The sequence below is a fragment of the Dendrobates tinctorius genome, unplaced genomic scaffold (assembly GCF_039654945.1).
Source record: "Dendrobates tinctorius isolate UK_male_01 unplaced genomic scaffold, ASM3965494v1 ptg000019l, whole genome shotgun sequence".
Lineage (NCBI taxonomy): Eukaryota > Metazoa > Chordata > Amphibia > Anura > Dendrobatidae > Dendrobates > Dendrobates tinctorius.
In genome coordinates, this window is record NW_027361687.1 from 75013572 (window position 1) to 75034884 (window position 21313).

General features: G+C 44.0%; 1 protein-coding gene across 2 annotated transcripts in view; it reads right to left on the minus strand.

Moving 5' to 3' along the window:
• CADM3 (cell adhesion molecule 3) overlaps positions 1–21313 on the minus strand; it is a 456473-nt gene that overhangs the window by 410610 nt on the left and 24550 nt on the right. The gene's annotated exons all lie outside the window — the stretch shown is intronic.

Genomic DNA, 21313 nt, shown 5'->3' on the forward strand with positions numbered 1-21313 from the left:
AAGGAGACAGTAGGTTGGTGGGTTGCAACAGTTCCGGTGTTGGTTGAGATATCTCCGGTAGTGGTGGGGAGGTAGCGGGGTCATTGCAGGCTGTAGGCTTTCTTGAAGAGGTGGGTTTTCAGGTTCCGTCTGAAGGATCCGAGTGTGGTTGATAGTCGGACATGTTGGGGCAAAGAATTCCAGAGGATGGAGGATATTCGGGAGAAGTCTTGGAGGCGGTTGTGTACTTATTACCAGCACTCTATATATTGCCTCATAGTCACAATTTACTTAGTACAAGCACTCTATAGAGTGATAGAGCAACATCCTCTAGTCAGTAGAAGCATTTTATACAGTGTCAGAGTCCTGTAATTTACTTACAGTAGTACAAGCATTCTATACAGTGCTGTAGACCCATCATTCACTTAGACATAGCATTCTACAGAGTGTCATATCTATTTAATTTACTTGGCGCAAACAAGAGTGTCACGGTTTTTTCATTTACTTAGCACAATCACTCTATAGAGAGCTATAGCCTCATTATTCACTAAGAGCAAGCAGTCCACAATGTCACAGCCCTTTTATTTACTTAATACCAATATTCTACGGAGTGCCAAAGCCTCATCATTTTCTTAGAACAAGCACTCTATAGAGTGCCACTGTTCCTTCATATACTTAGTACAAGAACTCTATAGAGTATCACATTTCTTTCATATACTTTTTACAAGCATTCTAGAGAGCACCACAGTTCCGTAATTTGATGAGTAGAGTGACAGAACCTCATATTTTACTAAGTACAAACACTCTCATAGAGTACCTGAGTTGTTTAATTTGCTGACTAAAGTTCCACAGCCTCATGATTTACTTAGTACAAACACTCTAGAGAGTACCACAGTTCCTTCATTTGCTCAGTGGAGTGCCACAGCCTCATGATTTACTTAGTACAAGCACTCTATAGAGTACCACCGTTCCTTCATTTACTGAGTGGAGTGCCACAGCCTCATAATTTACTTAGTACAAGCACTCTATAGAGTACCACCGTTCCTTCATTTGCTGAGTGGAGTGCCACAGCCTCATAATTTATTTAGTACAAGCACTCTATAGAGTACCACAGTTCCTTCATTTGCTGAGTAGAGTTCCACAAACTCATAATTTACTTAGTACAAGCACTCTATAGAGTACCACAGTTCCTTCATTTGCTGAGTAGAGTGACACAAACACATAATTTACTTAGTACAAGCACTCTATAGAGTACCACAGTTCCTTCATTTGCTGAGTAGAGTCCCACAGCCTCATGATTTACTTAGTACAAGCACTCTATAGAGTACCACAGTTCCTTCATTTGCTGAGTGGATTGCTGCAGCCTCATAATTTACTTAGTACAAGCACTCTATAGAGTACCACAGTTCCTTCATTTGCTCAGTGGAGTGCCACAGCCTCATAATTTACTTAGTACAAGCACTCTATAGCGTACCACAGTTCCTTCATTTGCTGAGTGGAGTGCCACAGCCTCATAATTTATTTAGTACAAGCACTCTATAGAGTACCACAGTTCCTTCATTTGCTGAGTAGAGTGCCACAAACTCATAATTTACTTAGTACAGCACTCTACAGAGTACCGCATTTCCTTCATTTGCTCAATGGAGTGCTACAACCTCATAATTTACTTAGTACAAGCACTCTACAGAGTACCACAGTTCCTTCATTTGCTGAGTGGAGTGCCACAACCTCATAATTTACTTAGTACAAGCAGTCTATAGAGTACCACAGTTCCTTCATTTGCTGAGTGGAGTGCCACAACCTCATAATTTACTTAGTACAGCACTCTACAGAGTACCGCATTTCCTTCATTTGCTCAATGGAGTGCCACAACCTCATAATTTACTTAGTACAAGCACTCTACAGAGTACCACAGTTCCTTCATTTGCTGAGTGGAGTGCCACAACCTCATAATTTACTTAGTACAAGCAGTCTATAGAGTACCACAGTTCCTTCATTTGCTCAGTAGAGTGCCACATCGTCATGATTTACTTAGTACAAGCACTCTATAGAGTACCACAGTTCCTTCATTTGCTGAGTAGAGTGCCACAAACTCATAATTTACTTAGTACAAGCACTCTATAGAGTACAACAGTTCCTTCATTTGCTGAGTGGAGTGACACAAACTCATAATTTACTTAGTACAAGCACTCTATAGAGTACCACAGTTCCTTCATTTGCTGAGTAGAGTTCCACAGCCTCATGATTTACTTAGTACAAGCACTCTATAGAGTACCACAGTTCCTTCATTTGCTGAGTGGATTGCCGCAGCCTCATAATTTACTTAGTACAAGCACTCTATAGAGTACCACAGTTCCTTCATTTGCTCAGTGGAGTGCCACAGCCTCATAATTTACTTAGTACAAGCACTCTATAGCGTACCACAGTTCCTTCATTTGCTGAGTGGAGTGCCACAGCCTCATAATTTATTTAGTACAAGCACTCTATAGAGTACCACAGTTCCTTCATTTGCTGAGTAGAGTGCCACAAACTCATAATTTACTTAGTACAAACACTCTATAGAGTACCACAGTTCCTTCATTGGCTGAGTAGAGTTCCACAGCCTCATGATTTACTTAGTACAAGCACTCTATAGAGTACCACAGTTCCTTCATTTGCTGAGTGGATTGCTGCAGCCTCATAATTTACTTAGTACAAGCACTCTATAGAGTACCACAGTTCCTTCATTGGCTGAGTAGGGTGCCAAAGCCTCATGATTTACTTCAGTACAAGCACTCTATAGAGTACCACAGCTCCTTCATTTGCTGAGTGGAGTGCCACAACCTCATAATTTACTTAGTACAGCACTCTACAGAGTACCGCATTTCCTTCATTTGCTCAATGGAGTGCCACAACCTCATAATTTACTTAGTACAAGCACTCTACAGAGTACCACAGTTCCTTCATTTGCTGAGTGGAGTGCCACAACCTCATAATTTACTTAGTACAAGCAGTCTATAGAGTACCACAGTTCCTTCATTTGCTCAGTAGAGTGCCACATCGTCATGATTTACTTAGTACAAGCACTCTATAGAGTACCACAGTTCCTTCATTTGCTGAGTGGAGTGCCACAGCCTCATAATTTACTTAGTACAAGCACTCTATAGAGTACCACAGTTCCTTTATTTGCTGAGTGGAGTGCCACAACCTCATAATTTACTTAGTACAGCACTCTAGAGAGTACCGCATTTCCTTCATTTGCTCAATGGAGTGCCACAACCTCATAATTTACTTAGTACAAGCACTCTGCAGAGTACCACAGTTCCTTCATTTGCTGAGTGGAGTGCCACAACCTCATAATTTACTTAGTACAAGCAGTCTATAGAGTACCACAGTTCCTTCATTTGCTCAGTAGAGTGCCACATCGTCATGATTTACTTAGTACAAGCACTCTATAGAGTACCACAGTTCCTTCATTTGCTGAGTGGAGTGCCACAGCCTCATAATTTACTTAGTACAAGCACTCTATAGAGTACCACAGTTCCTTTATTTGCTGAGTGGAGTGCCACAACCTCATAATTTACTTAGTACAGCACTCTAGAGAGTACCGCATTTCCTTCATTTGCTCAATGGAGTGCCACAACCTCATAATTTACTTAGTACAAGCACTCTGCAGAGTACCACAGTTCCTTCATTTGCTGAGTGGAGTGCCACAACCTCATAATTTGCTTAGTACAAGCAGTCTATAGAGTACCACAGTTCCTTCATTTGCTCAGTAGAGTGCCACATCGTCATGATTTACTTAGTACAAGCACTCTATAGAGTACCACAGTTCCTTCATTTGCTGAGTGGAGTGCCACAGCCTCATAATTTACTTAGTACAAGCACTCTATAGAGTACCACAGTTCCTTCATTTGCTGAGTGGAGTGCCACAACCTCATAATTTACTTAGTACAAGCAGTCTATAGAGTACCACAGTTCCTTCATTTGCTCAGTAGAGTGCCACATCGTCATGATTTACTTAGTACAAGCACTCTATAGAGTACCACAGTTCCTTCATTTGCTGAGTGGAGTGCCACAGCCTCATAATTTACTTAGTACAAGCACTCTATAGAGTACCACAGTTCCTTTATTTGCTGAGTGGAGTACCACAGCCTCATGATTTACTTAGTACAAGCACTCTATAGAGTACCACAGTTCCTTCATTTGCTTAGTGGTGTGCCATAACCAGATTCAACAATGTGATCAATAATCTCAGGCGCACTACCCATCTACCACCCAGTACAAATATCTGCTCACCTAAGTCACCATTGGCGCTAGTATCAGCCTACTACATCTACAAGACTACTTTACTAGGTATGGCAATTTTATAGATAAAAAATGATTTCAGTTCTCCTTTAAGAAAGAAACACCAGAGATGCCAAACCCTGTGTGAAAGAGAAGCAGGTGCATCTAGATATAACCTTGTTTTTCCATTTCTCTCGGTCACGGAGAAAACTCATCAGTGTGAGCTAAGGAAGGACAATGACTGAATACTGAGCCTTTGAAGATGCATTAACTGCAAACCTACAGGTGTATTATCCACGCATTACATTGAGAGCGCTCGCCCACATTATCAATGGCCTAATACACTCTGCTATCGGCCTGTAAAGGGATATGTAACATATGGGCAGAAGAAGACTTCTTTTATCTTCTCCCTTTTCATCGGCTTCTAATACATTCCTTTACTTGCCGGATGAGTGTTATCCTCCCATCAGCGCCACCTGATGATCTCTGAAATGCTTGCCTCTTAGGGAATGATCTTATACCATGCGGCCTTATAAATTAGTCATCCATGCCACTAGTAGAGTCTGCTATATTTGATATATATTATGACAATTAATATCCAAAATACTTTAAAATTACAGCTTAATAATGATTATTTGAGCAAGCATTTGAAGTTAATATGACCTGTTTTCTTTAAATCACTCTTCAGCTTTGCTTTATAGACTTTGACAGAGTCATCTCATTATCAAGCTTGAAATAATGACACCTCTTTGCTACTGCTGGATGCAGAGATCTGGCAAGCTCTCTCAGTGATGGAGACAAGGGTTTAGGTAACATTTTCTTTTCTCTGCAGATTATTCTGGAGCTTTGATGTGTAGACTTAGACAGAGTAATCTCATTATCATTAAACTTGACAGTACGAAACGCCTTTGGTACTGCTTGAGGCAGGGATGCTGCAAGTTTTGTTGGTGACCAAGGCAGGAGTTTCCGAATGTGCTCCACACCCCTTTTTTTAAAGGGATATTCCAGTAGGAACAAGTTATCACCTATCCATTGATCCCAAAAAAGGGCTGTGCAGTGACATGTCTGAATGAAAAAGTGGTCAAGAATGCACCATTCATTCATTGTCTATGGGATTGGCAGAGATAGCCAGTAGATGGGTCCCATATTTATCATCCTTGATCACACCTCAGCATGCGTGTATTTGGCTCTTATAACCATGTATGTTACAGGTGCATGTAGCATCATGGATATATTCATGGAATTATGTGTCAGACATCATTGTAAGATGTAGTGTGCAATTAGTGACAGACAAAAATTCAAAATGTGCTGGTACAGCAGGGCGCTGGTTATAATCCCCCCCAATTGCTTGGCCACCAGCTATCTCGCCAATCTCTGCCACACACATGAGCGTTTTCTTTGCCAAGTGCTCCTGGGTATTCAATAAGAAACATATCTGGATAGTTAGGGGGATGTGGAAGGGCTATAAAAGCAGAAAAGATGATCCGTGACTGCTGCACAAGGTCATGTAAAAGGACATTGTGACGCCACTGAGGGTTCAGTCGCCACAGAGATACTGCACCTCATTCTGAGGTGTAGTATCCCACTATCCAGGTAAGGTGGAGACACCTGACCGCACTCAGACACCTGCACCCAACACACACCTTAGAACAGCAGGGCACCCTTTATGACCCCTGCTTGGTTCATGAAGGGTGTTCAGAGGTGGGTGGAGCTGAGATTTAGAGAAGGAAAACTGTAGGAAGTTAATACAGTTCCCCTTAGGGGAAGGAAGTGAGAGGATGTGAATATAACAGCTCCTAGTCAGGAGTAGCTGCTGGATGGAGTAGCTTTGGAAGGAAGTTCCCTGAAGAGGAAGGGGGGTTCTCCCAGAGGCACGGGTGGAGAGTGCTCCTTGTGGGGCTCGTTCCATGCTGACGGACGTTAGGTGGGAGAAAATTCAGGTCACAGAAGGGTCTCGGCCCCTTAGCCTAGTGGAGTGGACAACAGGACTTAACTAGCAAGCCAACAGCTGTGACAACTTTAGGGGAAAGTCAGCCAGAAGAGATCAAGGAAAATTAGTGGGTCACGTTGTCCGACAGGATCCGCGGAAGCTGGCCTGGGACACTGACTGTGAGGTGCTGAAGGGAAGGCAAGTGGAAAGCAGCACTGTGGAGATGGCCAGGGAAGGCACATACCGACAGGGAGTTCTGGAAATGTGTATTTAATCTGCCTGGGAGTTGACTAAGCCCCTCACTTGAAGAACACGGCACTAAAGCGGGCATCTGTGTGCACCAGAAACTGTGAGTAAAGCTTTGGAACTACACTCCACTGTGTCCTTTGAATTCTTGCCTCTACACTCATTCAGCACTGCTTCATCTACCATCAGTAACCATTCCATCTTTAACCAACCACAACTGCCCTGGGACAAAAGCTCTGCCTGTGGAGAGCTATTCCTACACTGCTGCATCACACCATCTGTCCCAGAGGATCTGCACTGCAGCACTGGTCACTAGTGATCAGATACCACAGGTGGCGTCACGAACACACTATAAAAACTCTTTTTTATTTCTCATTCCTTTGTAAATACACCCCTTTCATTGGACACCTAGGGCCACGGACCGGGTCACTGTCGGTGTGACACTGCCCCTTTAAGAAGGAAGTATTCCCCACTGCCCTGGCGGGTGCTCCAACATCCTTGGAAAGTGTATGGAGGTCTTCAGCCTGAGCACCTTGTCAAACTTACACACCATTAGCATTGGCTGCTTCTCCGTCGCTCTCCACGGCTACATTTCATCTTTGCGTTCAGTAACTGCAGCGTGCAACCTTTGCTCTTCCTCCACCAAATCCACCCTTATCTAGCCGCTTCAGAGAAGGAGCAGCAGCAAAGCCGGTGGCAGCGATGCTTATCTGCCAGCTGCCTCTCCTGCATAGGGAGATGGAAGAGAAGACACAATAAGGGGATCAAGGCGCCTTCTCACCTCCATCCCGGCCACACAGACATCTAATGGGGAGATTGTTAGTGGCAGATAAGAGGCAGCAAACTGGGGAATGATCGTGCTGCACTGCCGGGCGCTGCCCCTCACCGGCAGGAAAGAAGGATGCTTAACCCTGTCCGCTGCCATATCTGTCATATGGCAGCCGGGTGACAGGTGGCATCATGAGGAAAGCTACATCCTAAGAGACGAATAGTGAGTGCAACTCTGAGGTGACTGGAGTGTAAGTCAGGGTGTAACAGCAGAATAGTGTGCGCAGCTCTGGAGGTGACTGGAGTATAAGTCAGGGTGTAACAGCAGAATAGTGAGCGCAGCTCTGGAGGTGATTGGAGTATGTCAGGGTGCAACAGCAGAATAGTGAGCACAGCTCTGGAGGTGATTGGAGGATAAGACAGCGTGCAACAGCAGAATAGTGAGTGCAGCTCAGGAGGTGACTGGAGTATAGGACATGGTGTAACATCAGAATAATGAGTGCATCTCTGGAGGTGACTGGAGTATAAGTCATGGTGTAACAGCAGAATAATGAGCACAGCTCTGGAGGTGACTGGAGTATAAGTCAGGGTGTAACAGCAGAATAATGAGTGCAGCTCTGGAGGTGACTGCAGTATAAGTCAGGGTTTAACAGCAGAATTATGAGCACAGCTCTGGATGTGACTGGTGTATAAGACAAGGTTTAACAGCAGAATAGAGAGTGCAGCTCTGGAGGTGATTAGAGTACAAGACACGATGTAACAGCAGAATAGTGAGTGCAGCTCTGGAGGTGAATGAAGTATAGGACAGGAAGTAACAGCAGATTAGTAAGTGCAGCTCTGGATGTGACTGGAGTATAAGACATGATGTAACTGCAGAATAGTGAATGCAGATCTCATGGTGACCGGAGTATAGCACAGTATGTAGCAGCAGAATAAAGAGTGCAGCTCTGGAGGTGACTGGAGTAGAAGACAGGATGTAATAGTAGAATAGCAAATGCAGCTCTAGATGTGGCTAGAGTATAACACAGGAAGTAACAGCAGTATAATGACAGCAGAATAGTGAGTACTGCTCTGGAGGTGACTTGGAGTATGAGAGGATGTAACAGTAGAGTAGTGAGTGCAGCTCAAGAGGTGACTGCAGTATAAGACAGGATGAACCAGCAAATAATGAGTGCTGCTCTGGATGTGCCTGGAGTATAAGACAAGATGCAACAGCAGAATAGTGAGTGCAGCTTTGGAGGTGACTGGAGTGTGAGACAGGATGATACAGCAGAATAGTGAGTGTGCAGCCTGGAGGTAACTGGAGTATAGGACAGGATGTAACAGCAGAATAGTGAGTGCAGTGCTGGAAGTGACTGGAGTATAAGACACAATGTAACTGCAGAATAGTGAGTGAAGCTCTGGAGGTGACTGGAGTATAGGACAAGATGTAACAGCAGAATAGTGAGTGCAACTCTGGAGGTGACCGGAGTATAGCACCGGATGTAAAAGTAGAATTATGAGTGCAGCTCTGGAGGTGACTGAAGTAGAAGACACATTGCAATAGCAGAATAGTGACAGCAGAATAGCGAGTGCAGCTCTGGAGGTGACTGGAGTATAAGAGAGGATGTAACAGCAGAATAATGAGTGCAGCTCTGGAGGTGACTGCAGGCTAAGACAGGAAGAAACAGCAAATAGTGAGTGCTGCCCTGGATGTGACTGGAGATTGGGACATGATGTAACAGCAAATAGTGCTGCTCTGGATGTGACTGGAGATTGAGACATGATGTAACAGCAAATAGTTATTGCTGCTCTGGATGTGACTGGAGTATAAGAAAAAATGTAACAGCAGAATAGTGAGTGCTCTGGAGGTGAGTGGAGGATAAGACAAGATGTAATAGCAGAATAGCGAGTGCAGCTCTGGAGGTGACTGGAGTATAAGACTGGATGTAACAGCAAAATAGTGACTGCAGCTCGGAATGTAACTAGAGTATAACACCGGTTGTAACAGCAGAATAATAGCAGCTCTGGAGGTGACTGGAGTTTAAGACAGGATGACACAGCAGAATATTGACTGCAACTCTGGATGTCAATAGAGTATAACAGTATATAACAGCAGAAAAATGACAGCAGCTCTGGAAGAGACTGAGGTATAAGACAGGATGTAACAGGAGAATAGCGCCTGCAGCTCTGGAGGTGACAGGAAGATTAGACATGATGCTAAATGCAGAATAGTGAGTGTAGCTCTGGAGGTGACTGGAGTATCAAACATGATGTGACAGCAGAATAGTGTATGCCGATTTGGATGTGGCTCGAATATAAGAAGTGTTTTAAAAGCAGAATAGTGACTGCAGCTCTGGATGTGACTGGAGTATAAGAAGTTTGTTGGAATATGTTTGGTGCAACAACTCCATTACTGTCTATGACTGTTGAGTTGCTAGGTTTGTATGCTGTTCATAAAGTAAAAAAAAACTCCCAGAGGCTCACACAGGGAGAGCATGTGACTGTATTTCCTGTTTTTCCTGTGTCTGTGTATGAGAGAAGCAGCCTGCTGTAGATGCTGCACAGATAGAGACACACAAATGATTTATTCCAGATCTATTAACCCCTTTCCGACCGCTGATGGGATAGTACGTCAGTGGTCGGTATCCCCTGCTATGAGGTAGGCTCCGGCGATGAGTCCACCTCAAAGTCGCGACATGTCAGCTGTTATAGGCGCGAGCAGAATCGCGATCCGCCCGCGCCTATTAACTAGTTAAATCCCGCTGTCAAACGCTGACAGGGTGCATTTAACAAACGCTTCCGGCTGCCAGGCCGGAATTGAGAGCATCTCTGACCCCCTGTCATGTGATCGGGGTCAGCGACGCGTTGCCTTGACAACCAGAGGTCTCATAGAGACCGCTATGGTAGTTGCCGACACATTGCTATGAGTGCCACCCTGTGGTCGGCGCTCATAGCAATGCTGTAAATCTGCTACATATAGGATATCCGAGCATCGCCTATATGTAGCAGAGCCGATCAAGTATGGCATGCTTCTAGCCTCCTATGGAGGCTATTGAAGCATGCCAAAAGTTAAAAAAAAAGTGCTTAAAAATTAAAAAAAATAAAAAAAACCTAAAAGTTCAAATCACCTCCCTTTTGCCCCAATCAAAATAAAACAATTATACAAAAATCATACACATATTTGGTATCGCTGCATTCAGAATTGCCCGATCTATCAATAAAAAAAAGGATTAACCCAATCGCTAGACGGCGTAGAGAGAAATAAATTCAAAACGCCAGAATTACGGTTTTTTGGTCGCCGCGACATTGCAATAACAGGTGATCAAAAGAACGTATTTGCACAAAAGTGGTATCATTAAAAATGACAGCCCGGCATGCAAAAAATAAGCCTGCACTCAGCCCCAGATTACAAAAAATGGAGACGCTACGGGTCACGGAAAATGGCGCATTTATTTATTTTTGTTTTAGCAAACTTTGGAAATTTTTTTACCACTTAGTTAAAAGAGGACCTAGACATGTTTGGTGTCCATGAACTCGTAATGACCTGGAGAATCATAATGGCAGGTCAGTTTTATCACTTAGTAAACCCAGCAAAAAAAGCCAAACAAAAAACGTGTGGGATTGCACTTTTTTTTTGCAATTTCACCGCACTTGGAATTTTTTTCCCATTTTCGAGTACATGACATGGTAAAACCAATGGTGTCATTCAAAAGTACAACTCGTCCCGCAAAAAATAAGGCCATATTGACAGAAAAATAAAAAAGTTATGGCTCTGGGAAGAAGGGGAGCGAAATATGAAAATGAAAAATGGAAAAAAAGCTCCAGTCATTAAGGGGTTAAGCTTATCATATGTTGTTCCTGAAAAGAAGCTTTGTTGTCACATGCTTGGAGAGTATCCTCCAACAAAGATGACAGTAGAATAGTGACTGCAGCTCTGGAGGTGACTAGAGTATAAGACATAATGCTCCAACAGAAAAGTGGCTGCAGCTCTGGAGGTGACTAGAGTATAAGACATAATGCTCCAACAGAATAGTGGCTGCAGCTCTGGAGGTGACTAGAGTATAAGACATAATGCTCCAACAGAATAGTGGCTGCAGCTCTGGAGGTGACTGAAGAATTGAATATGAAGTAACCACAGAGTAGTTACTGAGGCTTTGCAGGTGGCTAGATTATAATACATGATGTTAAAACAGAATAGTGACTGCAGCTATGGATGTGACTGGAGTATAAGACATGATATAACACCAGAATATGCAGCTCTGGATGTGAGTAGTGTATGACATGATATAACCGCAGAATAGTAATTACAGCTTTGGATGGGACTGGAGTATAAGAAGTGATGTAATAGTAGAATAGTGAATGCAGCTCTGGAGTTGAATGCACCATAAGGTCCCCCATAGTTAGAACGTACAATATACAGTGGATAGCTGTTGGCAGAACCATCATTGCACCGGTGGCTATCTCTCTGGACTCCTCCATACACAGGAGCGCTCATTCTCTATGAGGCTGGTTTCACATTAGTGCTTTTTAAGCGCACGCACGGCAGGGGGTAGCTCTGCCCCCGAGCCGGCTCTCTGCCCGGCGTGCCCGCCCCTTGCTTGTAGCGCCGCCTCCTAGCGCACAGCGGCGCCTGCGATCGGCGCACTCTATCTTTAGCACAGGGTGCGCAGATCGTGCGCAGGCCGTGCGCTAGTTGCGCTTTGACCTGCGCTGCGCACTTTTGACGGTGCGCCGTGCGCGCCAAAATCAAACTTTTCGGATTTTGGCGCGCACGATCTGCGCACCCTATGCTAAAGATAGGGTGCGCCGATCGCAGGCGCCGCTGTGCGCTAGGAGGCGGCGCTACAAGCAAGGGGCGGGCACGCCGGGCAGAGAGCCGGCTCGGGGGCGGAGCTACCCCCGGCCGTGCATGCGCTTAAAAAGCGCTAATGTGAAACCAGCCTAAGGCTGAGTGCAGACGTACTTTTTGGCCCTGCAGATTTTTCCGCGGTTTTCCATCGCGGATTTCCCCCTGCGGATTTGGAGACAGGGGAGATGGAAAACCGCACAAAAGAAGTAACATGCTGCGGATTTTGTACCGCGGGAAAACCGCGCGGAAAAATCTGCAGCGTCTGCACAGCGTTTTTTTTTTTCATTGATTTTAAGGCTACTGTACATCACAATGCGGATATGAAGCGTTTCTGCGCGGTAAAATCCGCTGCGGATCTGCTGGATATCTGCATCGTGTGCACACGGCCTTAGAGCTGCTGACTGATATCACCGGCGGTGGCTTATCTCCTTGCCGAGAACGATTGACAGTCTGACATCGAACATCCCGGATCCTTATCTTCCCCAACATAATCTATCAAGAAAGAGTCAGGGTCCCTCGTACACATTAGACTGTCGGCCAAGCTCTTGGAAATATACTGCTCAATAAAAGAAAGGGAACACTAAACAATACATTGTTCCCTTTCTTTTTTTGAGCAGTATATAAGGATATCCGAAGGGAGACAGCCTCTTTGTAGCTGCTCTTTCAGAGAAGCGGCCCCTCTTAATTCAGAATACCCCAAAGGAGTTACCCAGTTTCCCATCTAGACCCCCCTTTAAAAAAGTTATTCAGTTTATTAGTTTTTTTTAATAGCGATTATTTCCTTTGTTTTGGAACTTTTCAGCCATTTGTGCGTTTCTCCGCCTCTTATTACACGGCAGCTAGAAGATGGTTTCCCAATAGATGGCTATAAATAATGAGCTTGGCTCGCTTGCTGACAAAGGATTTGCTACAGTAAGGCAGCACTCACTTGCCCTATGGTATAGTTGCGGCTATACAAGCTGGCGGCCTCCCCCATGGTGTCGGAAACAAAACTTTAGTTAGCGCTCTCACTAACTCCTCTATACAACAAAAGGCGTAAAAGGCTGACATGTAGCCAGGCTCTCCCTGTGATCTATGGCTCTGAAAATACATGGAAGCGTCAGTCGGGCTCCCCTGACAAAGAGTCCATTTCACAGACAATATGGGGCAGCAGCAAAAGAGAGGAACTGGGATTATAAGAGATCTATTAACACACAAACCAAAGATGACAGAAAAGCCGGGGGTTTGCGTTCACAGCTACTCCAAGTAATCCCACATCTGGCGCCGAAACCCGGGAGGTGAAGTCTCCTATGGATACCTATCAGCGAGCTTCATTTCACCTGTATAGTATATCGTATACTCCACATATTATACAGTATATATGTACATTTGGACAGAGCCAATGTGGACTGACAGCACTAATAGGGGAAATATAGCACGCAAATGGCTATTTGACTGACAGTTCTGGTCATCAGAGTAACAAGGTCACACTGACTGGTACTTTTAAGGCCATGTGCACACGGTGCGGATTCTGCTGCGGATCCGCGTTTCAGGCTCTGCGGGTCCACAGCAGATTTAGGTGCGTTGTACGGTACCATTGTTTTCAATGGTAAACTGAAAAACACTGTGCACATGCTGCAGATTTTTCCGCCCGGATTTGCTGCGGGTTACAATCCGCAGCATGTCAATTCTTTGTGCGGATTCCGCTGCGGTTTCACACCTTATCCATTTTGAGGTGTGAAACCGCAGGGCAAAACCGCAGGCTAATCCACAGATAAAATGCAGGTCTTTTGTCCTGCGGATTTACCTGCGGATTTTTCAACAAGATCCGCTCAACCTAAAAACTATGCGTGCACTTACCCTTAAGGTGGTCACTGTGGTTGACACTTATGGTTGTTGTTATCTACTGGAGTATGGTGGTTGGCACTTTTCAGAGTACTATAGTTGACACTTATGGGATAATGGTGGTTGGCATCTACTTGAGCATAGTGGTTGGCACTTTTCTCTGGGTGACACTTATCATATCACTGTGGTATGATGGTTGACACTTTTCATAATACTGTGGGTGACACTTTTTTGGCATCTGCTGGAGTACTATGGTTGGCACTTATGAGATCATTGTGGTCAGCATTTACTGGAGTATGGTGGTTGGCACTTTTCTTTGGGTGACACCTATACTGGAGTCCAGAGACTGTCACTTTTGGAGGAACCATGCTGACCCTCTTTTCTGAAGATTGGCTTAAATGCACAGACAATGGAGAGCTAGTACTTATTAGTCCTCGTGGCTGGCATATTGGAGAAATTGGCTTGCACCAAGGTTGCTATCTTAAAGAGACACAGCAGAGAATCTGCTGCCAAAGAATACCAGTAGCACTGCAAGAATATTCTTTTATTTTACATTTTGGGGTGTCAAATCTGCTTACCATGTAGAGATTTTGACAAGTTGTGTACTGCTCTGTTTAGGAGTCACATCAACACAAACACAATCCTATTTGCATCCTGTGCAACTCCTAATACAAAGTAAAGGTAATGTGAAGGCAAGGGTGGGGAGTGCTATTTCTTTTTCCACCTCACGCAGCAGTAAGAGTCGAATTGTCCTGATTCCATATTCAGCAGAACCTATTAGATCTCCAGTATGGAGTAGCAGCACATTGCAGATCCTCACCATTGCCTTGTCACAGAATCCATTAAACAAGCACAGCAGAACGGCAATAGAACCAGGCTGCCCTCCATCACGTCAATTCCATGCCCCGAGATTGTGGTTCTGGTCTCCTATACTGTAGATCGCTGCTCCCCAAGAGATATAAATGAAACCTTCACGAAAACACAGAGCTTAATTACAGGAACAATGGCGCAATTACCACCAAAACACGGCATTGCGTTATTAAATAAAGACGCAGGCGAGAAAGGAAGGCAATTTGTGTGTTTCTCGCCTCCCCTGATTCAGATTCAGACGAGATGACCAAGAGGAAAATAAATTACACTGGAGTTAACTCCTGTGAAGCTGCAACACATTTCAATGTTAAGACATTAGGACAATTCTACGTGGTGCTGACTGTCAGCCTAGCAGCCACATTATAATCCATAAACCTATTGTATTCTAACTGCGGTATAACTGTGATTAAATATGACTACAAAGCAGTAGCCCAAAGTCATGCATGCCAAGCCAAGGAGGTCCAAACCTATGATGCGCAGAAAGAGCCCTCCTGTTATGAATGAGTCACCGAGGAGGAAATACAAAACAAGCTAAGCCCCAGAAAACCAGAGAGGTTGGTAAATAAGCGGATTGCAGACCCCTGATCCTATCCACACAACTAGCAGTAGCCGTGGAGCGTACCTACGATGATCCTAGATGCCTTGTCACAGCCGGAGAACTAAATAAGCTTAAAGCAAGAAAAGGGGATATCTAAACTGCTCCAGAGCAGACCCCAAAGCACAAGACAAGATGAAAACACAAACACAGATAGAAAAATAGGCTGAGCAAACGATGGAGCCCACACTAACTTGAAAGGACAACAAATGTCCAACACTTTCTGATAACAAAAACCCTGAAGTCACTAGACTTCAATTCCCTATATCAGCACTCTGGTATATTCTGAAGACAGAGCAAAAAAGAGACCAATCTGATCAGGGACAAAAAGCAAACTGGCATAAACAGAGACATAAGAATGGAAATTCAGCACAGCCCCAGCAGGGGCTGTCTGACCACAAAAACGAGTAAACCAGACCAAATCTCATGTGAAAAAATAGCAGAGCACACTTAGCTTGAGAAGGCAGGAACAGAGCTGGAAACCAGAACCTCAAGGCAGGAAAAAATCACCAGCACAAAATTAGGGAGTTGGCTGTCTTAAATCCAGTCAGAGACTCCTGATGTCCACTCACAGTCCTCCTCCTCAGGGGCAGGTCTCTGCCATTTAGATCAGCTTTATTACCTGCTGTCACCACCAAAGGAAGCCTGGATGGAGAACTCACGACTCCTCTGTCAACACAGCCAGCTCCACCACCCTCACCAGAAGCCAGAGGTAAACCAGAAAATGAGTTCACAACACCTCCACTGGAGCCTGTGACTGTTGACCAATGTTTGGTCTTCTAACACACCAACATACATATTGATTGTGGATGGATTCACCCATGTCTTTTGACGTGACGAGAGCATGGCAGCATAGGCAACTTTTTTTCCCAAAGATAAAGAATATGAAACATGCTTAGCACAAAAGATGAAGGCTAAAGCCTCCCATACACATTAAAATAGTGTCAAACGAATCTACCGTCCACCGATATTGATGGGTCCAGTCAACAATCTAGTGGGTTTAAGGGCGACAGCCAATTGATGACTAGAAAGTAGGAGCACAAAGTCACGCAGGCCAAGCCAAGGTGATCCAAAGCTCAGTTAGCTGGAAAGAGCCTTGAATATTAACCAAGGTTTGTCTTTCTAACACGCCAACATCCATAGCGATTCTGGATAGATTCACCTATGTCTTGAGGTATGATGAGAACATGGCAGTATAGACATCTTTTGCCCATGGATACAGAATATTGAACATGTTAAGAACAAAAGATAAAGTCTAATGCCTCCCATACAAATTAGAATAATGTTGGCCAATTTCACCGATATCGATGGGTCTGGACACTGGTCGAATGGGTTTAAGGGCAACAGCTTACTGATGATTAGGAAGCAGGAGCTCAATGTCATGCAGGCCAAACCAAGGAGGTCCAAAACTATGATAGCTGCAAAGAGCCCTCTTATGGAACCTGTGGATGTTAACCAAGATTTGGTCTTCTAACAAGCCAACATCCATATTGATTCTGGAAGGATTCACCCATGCCTTGTGGCGTGATGAAAACATGGCAGCATCGACATCCTTTGCCCATGGATACAGAATATTGATCTTGTTTAGAAAAAAATATGAAGACTAAAGCCTTCCATACACATAAAATTAATGTCGGTCAAATCCACCATTATCGATGGGTTCGGCTGATGGTCTAATGAGTATAAGAGCACTGGCCAACTGATTGAAAGGAAAGATGTCGATTGAGCATTTCCGATGGAGGACCACATTGTTCTTCAGAGACAATTGTTTTTCAGACGAATGAGTGCTCCTGTGTATGAGAGAACCAGCTGAGATATATGCAGGCCAAACAATTGCTACTGCACTGGTCCTCGGTACATCGTAGGTGACGCATGCGCAGAGTGACAGCATTGCTTGCCGACAATTGCTACTGCGCATGTGCCGCCTCAAGCGGCATTTTGTTGCAGACTTTATACTTTTTGAAGACCACAATATTAAATGGGCAGGTGCAATATTTAAATTAGATTTCTTCATCCCAGATATCATTTAAATCAGTGTAACAGTGCCAACATTACATTGCCTGTAGCTTACTTAGCAAAATCCTGCTGACAGGTTCTCTTTAAAGAGTTGTCCCGTGAAAACAAGTTATCACCTATAGCCAGGATAGGTGAGAGTTTACCGATCGGTGGGTGCCCGACTACTGAGATCTGCACCGATAGGCAGAACAGGAAACTTTTATCCACATAAGAATGGCGTGGCAGTGCGGATACTCGACCACTATGGGGCTGCTGGAAAAAAAATGAGTGCAGCAGCTCCACAGGAAATGAATACGGTGGTGGGCGAGCATGCGCACATCTGTTCTGTTCTGTTGTCCCAGCAGTCGGACCTCACCAATCACTGAGTTATCACTTACCTCTTTAAAGTAACCTGCTCATCTTTTATGTACAGAAGAGCCCCGTTCGTCTGCCTCTTGCCATCCTGGTTGCTGGTGGCACTGAAAAATGGTAGCTTGGAGCAGCAGCATGGTCGTGCCGCTTGGACCAGCAGCATGGTCGTGCCGCTTGGACCAGCAGCATGGTCGTGCCGCTCGGACCAGCAGCATGGTCGCACCACTGGTCCGAACTGTACATTCTCCGATGCTGCTCTCAGATGCAGCTTTGTCTCTGCAGCATCCGAGGAGCACAAGGGCACTGAAACAAAGAGCTTGCCTAGGAAACCTCTGGCAGACAGCAGCGATGGCCAGTAACCCAGGCAGCAAGCATTAAACTATACAACTAAAAAATCCCTTGGTTCTTGAAACCATAGATTTTTAATGAGTGGTAAATTGCAAAGGTTCTTGTTTGTATAACTAATTTTTGCTATTTTACACATATAACCAGATGAAACGACCCCTTTAAAGGTGCCTCTTATATCTGTACCCCATTTTTGTGTCCTTGCATGGTTTATCTGGATACTTTCAGCATGATATATGGACTTGTGGGCGGATAAAAACAGATTGAACCGGATAGATTTTTGCCGTAATCTGTACTCCGTCTGGATCTGCAATCTACATGGTGTCCTGAACAGGCTAATTACTCCTTCCTATTCTAGGAAGGAGTAAAGGTTGCAGTCAGCGTCATTTATCTTGGAGGCCGTTTTCCTAATTGTAGGCGTGACACATTATTGTTTTATCCACTGGGTAAAACGCTAATGTGACTGTGAGAAAAATGACGAGGGGATGTAATACCCAATTCTGTCAGACACGGATGCTTTATCTATCATAGGGTGGTCGGTACCGGAACTGATACTGTTGCAGATTTTCCGTTCCGATGTGTTCACATTCTCGCCAACAGCTTTTTTTTTCGACATAAAAATGCATGATGCGCCATCGGCACGCCTGGACTCCGACTTCGTGCATCCAGAAATCCGATATTTCAATTCCCGCTTGTCAGCAAACCCATAAATAATGATACAGCCCCGAAACGCGTGGGCCCCCAGACTCCACAACTGAATCATTCGATGAGACCGGGTTATTGGTGTTATGTCGCTTGTTACGCATCTAATTTTAATTCGGGGGTTAGCAAAATTGGCAGTGGCGTTGTTTACCATTCAAGATGGAAAAAATGTGGCGGCTGGCGGCGTAGACAATTAAATTATGAATGCAATGTGACATCTCGTAAAGCGACTTAATAACCAAACAGCACGTGAAAGGGAGAAGAACCGATGGTCACACAAGGCACAAGTGAAGACTTTGTTTTAGAGGGTTTTTTTTTATTTTTTTAGATGCTAAATAATATTAAGAACATTGTAAAAAAAAAAAATAAAATAATAGTTTGGGGTTTGTGCCCCTATTTTCTGGGATTGGTAACTTTTTAAAAATTGTTTGTGTGTTTTTGGCACGACGAGCTGATGTTTTGGTTATACCATTTTGGAATATGCACAATGTTTTCTTTGTTTTTATTGCTTTTTTATAGCAAGGAGCAGTGACAGAAAAATGCCAATACTGGAGTTTATTTCTTTTTCTTTATCATGTGGGTTTATTAATTTAATATTTTCCTATATCGGATTTTTATGGACATTTTTATTTAGATTTTTTTTTTAGATTTTTCTATTTTTTTTTTATACTATTAAAAAAAAAATTTCAAACTTTTTTGTTAGTCTTCCTTAGGGACTAGGATCGATATACTTTAGTACTACAGCCTATAGTGAAAAAGATGCTTTCCCATAAAGCCTAGATACAGGCTGGGCTTCACAAAAGTACCAAGATGGCAGTGATGGGGAATAAAGCAGACCTACGGCCGACATGGGGACCCACCGGTAACCCTCACTGGCATCTCAGAGCGTGGAAGGGGGCCGGTTTATATCCATGCTGGCGAGCAGTCCACATTGATGCTGCTGTTACACTTGATAGCAGCATCTAAATCCTCCGGTTAAAACGTAAATTGGCCATAAACTTCTTTTTTGGATCAGGTAATATAGGGGATTCTCATGACGACCCACTGACTTGCCCTAAATGGATGTCATCCTCACAGCAGAGACTGTAACTGTTGTTTGTGATTCTGAGATCGAGGGACGTCTAAAAGGGTTAAAAAAAAGTAATTACTTTAATTTTTTATACCTTTGTCCAATCATTGATAGTTCTGAAACTTTGCAAATTATTTTATTAGGATTTGCATTCATTCCTTTAAAAAAAATTGCATGCAAAAGGTTTCCAAACCTCTACATTTCCTCAGTCAATATGACTGCTTTCAGCCATATATGGAGAACAGATGATGGCAGTGATAGGTCAGCTCCTGTCTCCTCCTCTGAGCTTTGTGCTATTCAAAACAATCTCCTGCAACAGCTTCTCCCCAGAGTTAGTGAGACACAGGTGCTGATCTAACCTATCACTGCCATCATCTGTACTCCAAATGTGTTCTAAAATCAAGGGATCTAAACAGATTGGGGAAAAGTAGTTGATTGGAGGCCACTTACACGCACTAATATCCCTAGTATATTTGCCTACCACCAGTTGCATTGATATCAGAACATAGTGGTGTGGAGTACAGATGATGGCAGTGATGGGTCAGCACCTGTCTATTTCTCTGAGTGTAATGCTTATCGGATCAATCTCCTGCAGCAGCTTATTCCCAAAGATGGTGATATGCAGGTGCTGACCCACCACTGACATCATCTGTATGCCAAACGACTTTAAAATCAAGGAAGGCAAACTGACTGGGGAAAAGTAGTGGATTGGAAGCCACATACATAATGCATTACTGACCCCAGTCTATATGACCGCCATCAGCTGTGCTGATATAAAAAAATAAGCATTTGGAGTACAGATGATGGCAGTGATGGGTCAGGTCAGCAATGGTGTTTCACAAACCCTGGGGCTAAGCAGCTGCAGGAGATTATTCTGGTAAACACAACACTCGGAGGAGGAGACAGGGGCTGACCCATCACTGCCAGCATCTGTACTCCCAATGGGCAGATAAAGACAGGCAACTAGACAAGGGAAAAGATGGTGTTTGGAAGTCACTTATGCAATTTTTTTTTTCCATGAATGAAGACAAATCCCCCAATAAAGTGACTTATAAAGTTTCATAATATTGGACAAAATTATGAAAATAAATAAAATAATAAAATATTCTTCACAGTGCCTGGCATATATAGTGTACAATTTTAAAAGGATTGGTAGATGACTATCCAAAATAAGTCGCATTGACGGCAGGTGATCAGTACAATTCTGTAAGAAGTGGAAATTAGTCATTTTAAAGGGAATCAGTCAGCAGACAGCAGGAGATTCAGGCATGTGTCACTTGTCAGATGTCTGCTGATGTTTACTGACTGCCGGACTATACTAGTCTGCCAGCGCCCCCTCTGCCTGATGATAAGCAGCTCCCTGTATATAGACTTTGTACACTGACAGCCTGGTGTGGGCGGAGTTAGCTGTGATGTGGGCAGAGGCAGCTGTGAAGTGGGCAGAGGCAGCTGTGGAGTGGGTAGAGACAGCTGTGATGTGGGCGGAGTCAGATATGATGTAGGTGGAGTCAGATATGATGT